Raw genomic sequence first — 13,561 nt, 5'->3', positions numbered from 1 at the left:
AGTTACAGGTTACTAAATTCATTAAGATCGTTCAATCCGTCCATGGCAGTGTTGAACTTCAAGATGAGGTAGGCCTCTTTTTGTGCCAATCGTACATCTGGGTCTCCACCCGCTCCAGGAGTATTTTTTATACTTGCTAGAATTGTCCATTTGAGGTCATCGTCCTTTTGTTAGCAGCTGCACGGCAGGTCTTCTTCCTTCTTCCTTCTTGTTCTTCGTTCTTGTTTTCAAATTGGGATCTGAGGAAGGAAGTTTCAGGGTGCCCCTAAATACTAAATTTAGGGGCGTTACAGGTAGGGAAAGGGCAGGGACCAATGGGTCCCTGTCCTGGGGTGAGTACACCCCCTATCCTGCCACTCTTCAGTGGGAGGGGGGCAGGAGCCTAGCTCTGATTGGGTAGGGCTCCCCATTCTCAAAATGCCGAGAGCCCGGAGTTGTACTTTACCCCGCCAGGGATGTGTGCCATGTCGACTCTCTGTTTTGTTCTGCAACAAGACACTCAGCCTGCAAAGGCAGTGTGTGTGTCAGGGCACAGGGCCTCTAACGGTGGCACAAAAAGTGCTGCAGCCCTTAGGGGCCTTCTCTGGTCACAGTGCTCTGAGTACCTGTGGAACCATTTTCCAGGAGCTGACCTGTGGCTAGAGATGCCAATTTGGTTGTAGTTTTGGGGAAAGATCACAGGCCCTGGGAGCCGGATTGGCAGGGACCCAGGGCACATCAAGTCAAAGTGCATCAGAAATCTAGCAAAAAAGGAGGAGGGGGATTGCTACAACAGAAACCCACTTTCTCACACAATCTGGGTACACGTCACCATTTTTATATTTAAAGCAGTTTAGACGTGGATTAAATTCAGGGAAAGTTCACAGAGAGAATATTTTTGCTCAAGAAATTTCACACAAAAGGTGTTTGAGGGTGAATTTTCTGGCAAAGCCAGATGGTGCTGTGGGTGGGGAGTATCAGCTTTTTTCACAAAATGTCAAGTTTAAAAACTCAGAAGTGTGGTTCTACAACTTTATCCACTTTTAGATGAAACTTGCACTGCTTCTTGGTTGTCAACTTGTCACAAGTGCATGTGCAATGCTTCTAGATTTGCACTGAGAGCTCAACAAAAAAAAACTGCACCACAAAACTACAAATGTCATGCTTTATTTTTTCCTAGGGCCCGTCGCTCTACAAATACAAGCATTGGCAAAGCCAATACGCCTCGCCTATGAGAGATCTATTGGCTTCTGTAATGTAACTGATGCCCCTGGGCAAATCACATTAAATTTAAATTAATTAAATTAATTTGAACTTGTGTAATGTAACTGGTGCTTATTGGTAGCAAGGATATGAGCGAGTGAACCACAGAGCCCTGCCTGCCTTTTTCATGCCATCTAAGCGGGTGCAGGTATGTCAGAAAGTGGCAAAGAAGCCAAATGGAGAGGGAATGGATGAGAGGGGGGAGAAGGATGTGGCACTACGGCTAGACCTGCCGATTTCAGACCTTGAGAACCAGGTTTGAGTCTGGCATCAGCTCAGCATCCTGTGATCCTAGGCATATCACTTAAAATGAAAATAAAAATTAATAAATTAATGTGTACGTGTGTAATTTAACTGGTACTCATGTAAAGTGCTTCAATACCCTCGGGTCAAGATGTGGTCACGCTATGTTATAAAAAAGTCAAAACAAAGAATCACAGCACGAGCAGCGGATGAACGGTTATTAAGTTAGATCAATCTGTACTTGGTCCATGCTCCACACGAAGAAAGTAAATGACACAGGTAGTGACGCCTGGGATGTGCTGCCAAGTTAGAAGGCAGCAAAGAATAGTGCTAATGATGCCAAGAATGGTAAGTAATAGGCAGGCTAATTGCTCCTTTTTAGAGTTTTTTTCTAAGAACAATAGATTGTTGCAAGCAACAGCTCACATGTGCTGCCAGCACGCTTGACCTAATTAGGCTCTGTTAGACCTGGCACCATTGGCTTGGGTCTCCCTTCCATTTTTTGCTGTTGCCTCATGTTTTTTTGCTGGTATTAGATTCTTTGGGCACTGTGCCACTGCTATCCAGTGCCACAGTGCAAGTGCTCCCTATTGTAAATTGTTGCATTAATCAGTGGTTCCATGTTTGGCTATTTGGTTTACTTGTCAGACCCTAGTACAGTGCACTGAGTGTGCCCAGGGCTTGTAAAACAAAATGCTGCTGGTGGGCCTGCAGCACTGGTTGGGCCACCCACAGAAGCAGCCTTGTAAAATGTGTCTAAGGTCTGCCATTGCAGAGCCTGCATGCAGTCTGGTACTGTCATGCTGACTGGGCAAGTGCACCCACTTCCCAGTCCCTAAACCTTCCCCTTTCTTCATTTCAGTCACCCCAATGGTAGGCCCAAGGGCAGGATGCATTGTAAGTATAAGGTAGGACAAGCCCTGATGGGTGTGGCATGTCCTAATAGTGAATTACAGCCATTTTCGTTTTTCACTTTTGCAAGGCTCCCTGTCCATAGGCCAGAATGGGCTGTTAAAGTTGTTACATTTTATAATCCTAACTGTCTCAGAGAACATGGTAGAAATTCGAGTTTAGTGTGCCTGAACTCAGAATAATTAAATACATCTTTTAGTAAAGTTTATTTTAATATTCTGTGTTTGCAAATACCACTTTTAGAAAGTAGATATTTCCTTGTCTAACCCTTCAAACCAGCCTCTACTAGGTTGTGTATTCCTATGTCTGGTTTTGTGAGTGACAGAGCTGGGGAATCCCAGGAGACAGGCTGAGTCACCCAGTGGTGAATAGAGAGATCTGCATCTAGATGGGAGGGAGGAGTTGCACCTGAACCTTGAATAGGGCTGTGCCTGCCTTCCACGATGCTGGCTCCATCCCCTGGGGAGTGGCTGATGTCTCTGCCCTGCACACTGAAAGAAGATAAGGAGTCCTGTAAACAAAGTGCTCCAGGACTGTACTTGCCTTCCACAATTCTGGCTCCACCTCCTATGGAGCGTCTGATGTGCTTGCCTTGCACTGTGAAAGGAAAGGAGAAGTCTGGTAAACAGAGTGCTTCAGAACTGGGTTGGACTAGGCAAAGGCCCCTCTCCCCTCAGAGAACAAAGGATTTTGGGGTATCAATATTGAGACCCTGATCCCATGAAATTAGATCACTTTGGACTACAAGAAGAAACCTTTACTGAGGAGAGGAATCTGAATAAACTGAGGAGAGACTATTCCCAAGCTGAAGTGCTGCTTGGGGGATAGGCCTGCAGTGGTTGCCTTACTGCCAAAGGAAGGAGAAAGGAACTTTGTGTACTTTGCTTTCAACTTGTGAAGGATCTCCAAGGGCTTGGAAAAGAGCATGCCTCCTGCTGAAGTCTCAGGGACAACAGACTTCACCCCCAGGTCCCCAGAGTTCTTGTGGAAGGGCCTGCTGCTATTTTGGGCCTTCTGAGGAACTGCATGTCGCAAGGAGCTGGAAGCGCGAGTCGACAAGAAGAAGCGTGTCGCCGTCGCTGTGCCTGCCGTCGCAACTCCGAAGGAGGGTGTCGCCGCTGGAACTGTCGCACTGCACCGCATCGGAGAGAAGCGTGCCGCAACGAAGAGGAAACATGTTGCCAACACTGCTGCTGCGGTCGCAACTCCAAAGAAGGAGGGTGTCGCTGCTGGAGCTGTCGCACTGCACCACATCAGGAGAAGAATCTCGCAACGAGGTCGGGGCGTGCCACCATCGCTGTGCCTGCCGTCGCAACTCCGAAGAAGGATTTAGCCGCTGGAACTGTCGCATTGCACCGCATCCAACAAGAGCACCTCGCATCCCCGAGAAGCGCGCCGCTTTCGGAGCTGCTGCTGTCGCATCTTGGATGTAGCCGCTGTAGTTATCGCATCGAGCGGAAGCTTCACGCACCGTGGGAGAAGAGCGTCGACGCTGGAGCTGTTGCTGTCGCATGGTAAGGGTGTCGCCGCTGCAGTCCACGCATTGAACCGAGGACTTTTCGCATCCCCGAGAAGCGTGCCGCATCTGGAAGATATTCAGGTTTTTATTTCTTTGCACCTGACTTTGCCGCATTTCCCATCGCTGCGACATTCCTTGTCGTGGAAGCGCAACGCAACTTAAGGTACATTGACGCAGTGTCGCATCTAAGAACTGAACTGAACTAAGCTTAAATCTACTATCTTAAAGTAATCATAGTGTGTATTTTTGTCGTGTATGGTCTTGTGGTAACTCTATATAAAGTCTACTTATTTTCAATATAAAACCTGTCTGGTGTCCATTTGTATTGTTGTCACTGGGTTACTGTATGTGGTCACAGCTGCTTAACTTGTAACGCCTCTGAAGTAAGCCTTGACTGCTCATGCCTCACAGCCTAGAGGGTGAGCAGGGGTTATTTTAGGAGTGTAATCCCCTCGTCCTGACTAGAGGAGAGGGTCCCTATTGTCACAAGTACCTACCTGTGTCAACTAGAGACCCCCAAATCTAACAGGCTCCATGAAACCTGGTTGTTGTGGAGCGAAAGGCCACCGGAAACAAAAAGTTTCACTTATAGTGTAAACCCCTTCTCACTGCCTGTCAGAAATCCTTTCACAGTCCCACAGAGTAAGGAGGAGCCACTAAAAAATTGGGCCAATATCCCCCTTCAGCACTTGTCTCTCAAAGGTAACGCAGGTCCTCTTCATATTGCAGTGATTCCACCAGGGTGACGGCCCGCAATCTTCTCCGCAGACCCCACCTGGCATACGGGGTTTGCAAGCGGTACCAATAAGGGGATGGCCCTCTTAAGGGCATGGCAATGTACATGAAAATGTCCCTTCTCTTATTACAATATGGGACCAGGGCGATGACCCTTATTATTCCCTTAGGGCCCCACCTAATATATGTGGCTCGCCCCACCTAATATATGTGGCTCACAACCGTGCAAATGTGCACACAGCCCAATATGTATTGTGGTTCAGACGGACCTGAATCTCACACTCCGCTCCTAGGATCCACTTGGCACGATCTCCATTGAACATCGCTCCCTCTAGGCACCTTCTCCTCACAGGTCTTCTGTTCTTGGGTGAAGCTGAATCTGGTGCTCCAGGCGAGTGTTCTTGATTCTTTTGGGTGATGTCCCCTCATCCAGCACTTACTTTGAGGCACCTAACCAATCTGCTGGATCATCCACTCTTCGGATTGGATTGGCATCTGTCTTTGTCACCCAATTGAGCGCTGGTAATCCACAAAGAACGTCAGGTGAGCAGACCCTTGTTTTGGTACTAGTTTCAGAAGAATAGACCATGGATTACGAGTTCTCTGAATAACCCCCAGTTCTAACATATTGGCAACTTCCACCTTAATGCAGCCTTAAAACTGGACAGACATTCTGTACAATCTGCCTTTCACTGGCAGACTGCCTCCAATGTCGATGCCATGTACACAGGCAGACGTTAACCCTGGGACCAGCAAGAAGAATTTGAAAAACTGTCCTAACACCACAGTCAAGATATACTTGTTGCTTTACTGTGAGGAAGGTACAGGTGGCCCGAATATATCCATTCCCACCTGCTCAAATGGATGGTCTGCAACTGATAGAGGCACTAACACTGCATTTGCCCTCCCTTCTATCTTACCACACACCTGGCAAGTGAGACAGGTTCTAGAGAACCCTCTTTGTCTCTGTGCATCTCTGGGGAGTAGAACAGAGGGTTCAAACTATCCTGGACTTTCCTAATACTCAAGTTTCCTGCCAAGGTCACTTCATGAGCCAGAAAACAAAGGAAACCACAGAACCATGGAAACACTAGTCTATTGCTAGATATTGGTTCAGGATTCACCAGCTCACTGTACTGTAGGCCATCCTCCCAGCGAACATAATGTTTCCTAACCACTTCATTGCTGAAACCTATTCCTGGGATTCCATCCGAAGTCCCACAAGTGTATAAACTCTTTCTGTGCCTTAAGGAAATCTTCCTGGGTAGGCCCTCCAGCAGATAAACTGTGCAGCTCTGGAAGCAACCCAGACTCCAGCACCTGGTCTGCTTCAAAAGACTTACCTTCCCCTCCCTCTAGACAGAAGTGATGCCTTTCCAGAGTCTGCCCTTTCTTGCAAATAATCTTAATCCGGGACCTGCATATTAGGAAAAGTTTCATTCTCCTCCAGAGACTGATGTGCTGATTGTGCTCTGGCCAACATAGCTAACATGGTCAAAGCCAGGGGTAATCAGATCATTGCCCAGGAAATAACCAGCACCTTGCTTTGCTCTTACTCCAACAGTGAACATGGCTGCTGTGCAGTTGAGCTCAATCTCAACCTTTGCAAGAGGTACTCCATGCCCTCTCCACTGGCTACCAAACCAGTATCCCTGGTACCAGAAAGAATCCACTCATGGTTAAGATACTTCCACTCAACCATTCTGCCGAAAACTCCGGTATCCCTCAGGATAGGTGCTTCCTTACCATTGAGATAAACGCCCTGCATAAACCCCATCATGCTAGGATAAACGCACTTCAGAACGTCTGTGTCCCTGTCCCAAATGTCACTAGGTAGCGTGCCGCCGGACCCTCCTGGGTCCACGTACATAGTAGCATATTTACAATGTCTTGGAACCTTGGCCATACCAGGACTGAACTAGAAGTAGAGTCTTTTATACCAATGGAGCTGTCATGGCTGCCACCCACAGCTTCTCTCTATTCCTCAAGGGCTACCTTTCCCCTGTCCAAATCTCTTTTATTTTCCCTTTCTCGCTCCTTCCTTTCTTTCTATTTCTCTCCACAGGCCCATTGATCATCTCTCTCCTGCCTCCTATCCTCTTGTTCTTTGTGGCTTAGTCCCAGCTTCTCCCTCTTAGACTCGCTGGCCTTCTCCTCTGCTCAGCTTTGGGTTTCCGGAGAGCCAACTGCAATTTCAGTATCTCTGTAAAACTCTACCCACCCAAAGGATTTACTGCTGGATTTTTTGAACGTGGAACCTTAAATATGTGCACACCTGGGGCATTCTAGAAACTAAAATGAGCATCTGGAAAACTCTGGAAAGTATATTAATGTGTGCACTTGGTGTGTCTCTGGGATAGATCTGTGCCAAGACAACCCTATAGCCTGACTCCATTGTGCTCTCCTCCTGGGTTCCTAACATGATTCTCTTCCTCATGGACGGAAAGGTTCGATTTTATGCCCAATTTTCAAAAAAGGAGATCCCTCCCTTCCAGCTAATTACAGACTCATAACCCTACTAGATCTTGAGGCTAAGGTTGAAGCCCGGTATTGTGCTACTGAAGTAAATGAGAAATGGCCAATGCCACACCTGCACCTTGGACTCCTAATTGTTCGGCATTCCACTGCTGCCACCAGTTCTCAGAACCCCATTCAGAGGGCCACCAGGCAAGCAGAGGCCACTGAACAACTGGCCCAAGTACCCCTTCAGCATTTGACTTTCAATGATAGCCCGGGTGGAGCAGTCGAGGCTTCTTTGGGAGACGGTAAGCAAATAGTGAACACAGGCTCACAACTCAAAATATATCCTGTAATCACCAATAAATGATTGTCAAGTCAAATACTCACTTTTACATAAAATGAAGTATCTATATACAAACAAAAATTTTTAAATGGCTCTCCACAAATAATGCACACTGTCTTCTCAAGGCAGGCCCACTAGCATTGCCCGTATAAGCCTCTCATGTCCCACCTTCCTGTCTAAGTCCCGTTGTTATTCCAAGCTAAGCCCCGTATGTGAGTTTAATTCTTAGAAGTTCCACAATGGCTTGGCGAAAGTCAAAGTGTCCCCACATCATAGAGCGTAAATCAGAGCAAATTCCCCCAGAGGCAGGGCCGGACTGAGAACCACAACCGGTCCTAGCAAAGTGCTCGGCCGCCCCTCCCCCCTCCTTCCCCACTCGGGAGGGGGGTTGGAGGTGCCGCCGAGCTCTTTGCCGGGCCGGTTTTCGGCCAATTTTGGTACAGGGCCGATGCTGCAAAAACGGCCCTGTAACAAAAACTGCCCCCAGGGACGCAAAATTGGCCCCCAACCATGCGGCGCACCGAGGAATTGCGCGGTGCCCGCTATGGCCAGTCCGGCCCTGCCCAGAGGCCTGGTATTCAGTCTGATTCGCTCTCGCTGCAGTGCATTTCTGTGGCCCAGTGAAAAGCAGAAACTGGATCCTGCTCTCAAGGCAGCAAGCTTGCACACTCCTCCAGTCACACAACACGTTTTCCTGAATCCTGTGACGGTCTTGAGTGCTCCATTATTCGGGTTATTGCATTATTATTATTATTGCATTTAGTCTGATGGTCATGGCCCATTCCTTCTTCATGGCTGCACAGGGCCTCAAACAACGGTCCCTTCACTTCATCATGGCCCCTCTACTGGCATACTGGGTGTCACGAACAGCGCAATACGAGCGACAGCCCTCTTCTCATCACAGAGATGTACCAGGGTGACTGCTCACAATCTTACTTCACAGGCCCGCCTGGCATACAGCATACCAATGTTTGTAAAAAAAAAAAAGAGGTACCCCGACCAGGAGAGCCCTCCTAACATACAAAGAGTGAAGCCGGACCTCAGACTCCGAGGACGGAGAATCAAAAAAGGAAGGAAGAACCAACTCCTGATCCCTGTGGAACTGAGAATCCACCTTAGGACGAAAGGAAAGAATCGGCCGCAATACGATTCTGTCATCAAAAATCCGACAAAAAGGGTGCTTGGAAGAAAGAGCACCCAGTTCACCCAGGCGGCGAGCAGAGGAAATGGCCACCAGAAAGAAGGTCTTGAAGGACAAGTGGCGCAGATCCACCGAAAGCAAAGGCTCAAAGGGAGAAGACATCAAGGCGTCCAAGACCAGAGACAGATCCCAGGTCGGAAAATGCTTTCGAGGGGCAGGAAGAACATTACACAAACCCTTAAAAAGGCGACTGACCAACCCCTCAGAATCAGAGAGATTGCCTTAATCGCCGCCCATTGCAAACAAAGGGAAGACACCTTCAAGCCCAAGGCAGCACCCTCCTGAAGAAACAGCATCACCTCAAACAAAGAAGAGGTAGCAGGGTCCAAACCCCGGACAAGACACCATCGACTGAAAGAACGCCAGTGACGCAAATAAGACTTGTTGGTCGAAGCGCGCCTAGCCGCCTGCAGAGTAGAGGTCAAACCTGCCGGAACCCCTTGACGCAGAAGACCTAAGCGTTCAACCTCCAAGCCGCCAAGCGCATCCGGCCCAGAACATCCCGTTGCAACGCCGGGAAGACCAAAGGGGGAGGAGACAGAGGCAGCAACCACTCCACCTCCGACCTCATCTCCACCAGGAGAGGAAACCAGGAGGCACGAGGCCACGCCGGAGCCACCAGAATCACAGAAGCCCCCGAGGACCGGACCCGGAGAAGGAAGCGGAGAAGAAGGGGGAAAGGAGGAAACGCATACAGAAGCCCGCGGGGCCAAGGGCAGGAGAGAGCATCCACTGCCCAGGCCGATCCCTCCCGACAGCGGGAGACAAACCGGGACACCAAGGCATTTCCCACATCCGCAAAGAGGTCCACCACCGGAACACCCCAACGCATCGTCAGAGCCACAAACAACTCCCGATGAAGGTAGAAATCCACAGAAGACGGAATGGCCCTGCTGAGGGCATCCGCCCGGGAATTGGACACCCCCTGAATATGGATCGCCGAGAGTGCCAACAGATGAGATTTCGCCCAAACAAACAACCGCCTCGCTACCAGGGCTAGAGAAGAGGACCTCGTCCCCCCCTGCCTGTTGACGTAAGCCATGGCAGTGATGTTGTCCATCCTGATCAGGACCACGGAACCCCACAGAAACCGGGAGAAGGCCAACAGAGCCAAACGGACCGCCTCCAACTCCCTCCAGTTCGACGACATCCCGCTCTGGGCGGGAGACCTGAAGCCCCTGGACTGATGAACCCCCAGCCAGGCCCCCCATCCCGAGAGGCTGGCATCGGTGGTCACCACAACCGGAGCCGGAGGAGCCGGAGGAGAGAGAGAGACACCCTTCAGCAAATGACCTCGAAACAGCCACCAACCCAGAGACGACCTGATCTGAGGGGAAACCGGGATTGGAGAAGAGAGGGGAAGGCAATGGGGAGACCAATGCCCCAGAACATGAGCCATCAGAGTGTGCAAATGGAATCTGGCCCATGGAACCAGAAAAACTGTGGCCGCCATATCTACCTGGACCTGTAGCCAATGTGCTGCCACCTGCACCGGACCGGACAGAAGAGATAGGATGTGAGCTTGAATCTTGGCCACCCGAGCCTCGGGCAGAGTGACCACCCCCAAATCGGTCCGAAACCTGGCCCCAATGAAGAGACGATCCTGGGATGGAACAAGGAACGACTTGCCCAGATTGACAAGAAAGCCATGTTCCCTCAAAACGGCCAGCACCATGTCTGTGTGATCGAGAGTCAACTGGAAAGAGGGAGCATGAACCAACCAGTCGTCTAGATATGGAGGTAGAAATATCCCCCGACAGTGGACCAGGGCCACCAAAGGGGCCAAGAGCTTGGTGAAGACCCGAGGGGCGGACTTCAGCCCGAATGGCAAAACTGCAAACTGGAAGTGGAAGCTGCCAATCGCAAAACGAAGAAACTGCTGATGAGTCCGAGCCACAGGAACGTGAAGGTAAGCGTCCTGCAAATCGATAGACGTCATGAAGTCCCGGACCCCCACCAACGGACTGCAAAGTCACCATTTTGAAGTGGACAGTCCGAACCCAACCATTCACCCTCTTCAGGTCCAGAACTGGCCGGAATCCCCCTGACACCTTCTGGACCAGAAACAAAATGGAATAACATCCCAGACCTCGCTGTGTCAGTGGGACCGGAACGATCGCCTTCTTTGACAGAAGATCCCGAACCCCCTCCAGCAGAGCCTCCCTCTTGGTCGGAGACTTGGGGATAGCAGTAAAGGATGGTGCCCCAGCCGGGTGGAATGGCAACAAAGTCTATAAGATAGCCTCTCCTGATAATAGTCAATGCCCAGAGACCCCTCACATCCAGCCGCCAAGCGTCCAGGAAAGACATCAGCCTCCCGCCCACAGGACTGGCGGCTGAAACACAGTCGACGTCAGGACTTCCTCTTGAAGGTATCCGCCGGAAGCTTGGGACCAGGCAAGGCCGAAGATTTCCCGGGCCTGAAGCGGCGCTGACGAGCAGAAAAGTTCTTGGAGGACTGGCGGGAAGACTGAAAGGACGCAGAGGAGGAAGGAGCCGGATTCTAAAAATGGCGAGAACCAGAGGCAGACGCCTTGCCCTTGTAAGGCAGAGCATGTTTACGGTCCTTGAAGGCCTTAGCGATCATACTATCCAGCTGGTCACCAAAGAGCATCTTGCCATCAAAGGGGATCTTAAGGAGCGAGGACTTCTCCGAAGAATCAGCCTTCCAGTCACGCATCCACAAGTTCCGACGAGCCAAAACCAAGGAGCCAGAGGCCATGGCTGCAGACCGAAGCACATCCGAAGAGACGTCAGCCAAGAACTTAGCCTGTTGCTCCATGTGAACAAGCAAGCCAGAGCAGTCCGTCTCCTCCTGAATAGCCGTGGCCAGTTTGCCAAAGTCAGACACCAAGGACTGTGCCGCATACGCTGAGTAGACGCCAGCACGCAAAGACAAATTCCCAGCAGAAAAGGCCTTCTTCAGTGCACCATCCACCTTCTTATCAGTAGCATCCGAAGGTGAACAATCTTCAGGATTGAGAGAAGTGCGACCAATAAGAGTGGCCAAAATGGCATCCACCTTCACAGAGTGAGGAAGAGAGACCTCCCCATCCTCCAGGGAATAAAGCTTCTGCAAAAAGCGAGGAACAGAGGCGCGCTCAAGGTCCCGCCAATCCCCCGAAATCAAGTCAATGCGGCCATGAAAGGGCATAGTGAGCGCAGGTGGCTTAACATATTGGGGAAAAATGTCCTCAGACCCTACGGGAGCAGTAAAAGGAGAAAATCCCAAGTTCTCCCTGATGTGTTGGAGAATAGCAGGCACCTCTTCCCTACGCACAAACTTCCCCGAAGACGTAGAAGGCATGGCAGAGTCCGAAGAAGAAGAGGAGTCCTCAGAGGGAGAGTCCACCGGACCCCCCGCAGCACGAGAAGACCTGCGCTTTGTCATAGCACCCCTCGCCTCCAGGGCACGAGACACAGCAGCCTCAATCATGGACTGCACCTCAGAAGCAGACAGGAGGGCAGAAGAATCCACCGGACCCTGGGACCTGGTCCGACGAGCCGGGACAGGCACCTCACCATCATCATCATCAGAGGAAGATAAAACTCTCAAGCGCTTAGAAGTCCGCTTAGCCATAGTGCAACTGTCAGGGCAGAACAGCCGAGCCCAGCACTTAAATAACGTGTAGCACAGCCCCAGCCGGGAGACAACCAATAGAAACAAAAATCCACGAGGCAACCAAAGAAGAAGCCTGTAAAAACAGAAATCCAATCACAAAAACAGAAAATCAAATAAAAATCGACCTCAAACGAGGCCCCTACCGTAAAGGAGCATCGGAAACAGCCAGCCGAGAAGCCACAGCACATCCGCCAGCCGCCGTCTCCCGTTCTGGTCCCCCGAACCGGAACTACAGCCCCAGCCACTCAGGGCCGGTGACTCCGTCACCCGGAACCCGACCGCCCAGCCGCCGAGAAGTGCACCGCAACTCCAGAAATGCGGTGGTGAAGGCTCGCGCACACCAGGCCGGCGTCGCCAGACCCAGCAGGCAACAGTAAGTGAGGGAGAAGCCCTCCAACCTCGAAGAAAAGACCGCAGCTCCGCAGAACGGCCAGCGCGTGGGACGCGCGTCTCACAATGGTGAGACAAAAAAGAACAGGAGGTATGAGGGGACTGGGGGCTATATATAGTCCCCACGTGACAAATCACGTGGGTACGGGTGTCTGGTGAGGCAGGGATGCCTCAATTTTGTAAGTAGGGGAAGCGAGGGAGGGACGATGAGGTAATGGCAAAGTGCTCACATTTGTACATTAAAAGGGAGCGCAGCTCCACACAGCCTGTACATATCAACTACTAATGCAGGAGCCCAACATCGTCATAGCATAAATTTATGGTCTGAGATTCAGGTTAACCACACAAAACTTCAAATTAAATGAAAAAGGAAACCAGGGGAGGGAGGGAAAGGGGTGGGGGCAGTTTCATGGGTGTTGATGTTGACCCTTATTCTTCACGACTGTGTACACAGGCATCACAACAGTGCACACAGGCAAACAGCCCGATCAGTGCGACCCATTGGGCCTGAATCTCACACTCTGCTCCCAGGATTCTTTCATCAGGATCCTGACTGGACCTCACTTAATTCAGGATCTCTCCTTTTCCTCACAAGGTGTCTGGTCTAAGGTCAAGCAGAAGCTGGTGCATCTGGTGACGGTTCTTGAATCTCCTGGGTGATGTCACCAGTCTCAGCATAGGAAACTTGAAGATCCTTAATCCCCAATCCTAGTTCCAAAAAAGCAGTACTCGTGCTGAGCTTCACCATGCTCATCTACAGAGTCTATTTGACAATTTTGGAGTCTCAGACTCCCCTTTTATAATCCCTTTCCAGACACAAATGTGATTTTGTGTCTCTGCATGTGAAGTTTGTGTGTAGGGCTCAACCACTTTGAAGTGCTCACCCCTCTGTTG

Source organism: Lissotriton helveticus, chromosome 3_1 (genome assembly GCF_964261635.1).
Source record: "Lissotriton helveticus chromosome 3_1, aLisHel1.1, whole genome shotgun sequence".
NCBI classification, from domain to species: Eukaryota; Metazoa; Chordata; class Amphibia; order Caudata; family Salamandridae; genus Lissotriton; species Lissotriton helveticus.
This window is presented reverse-complemented; position numbering follows the sequence as displayed.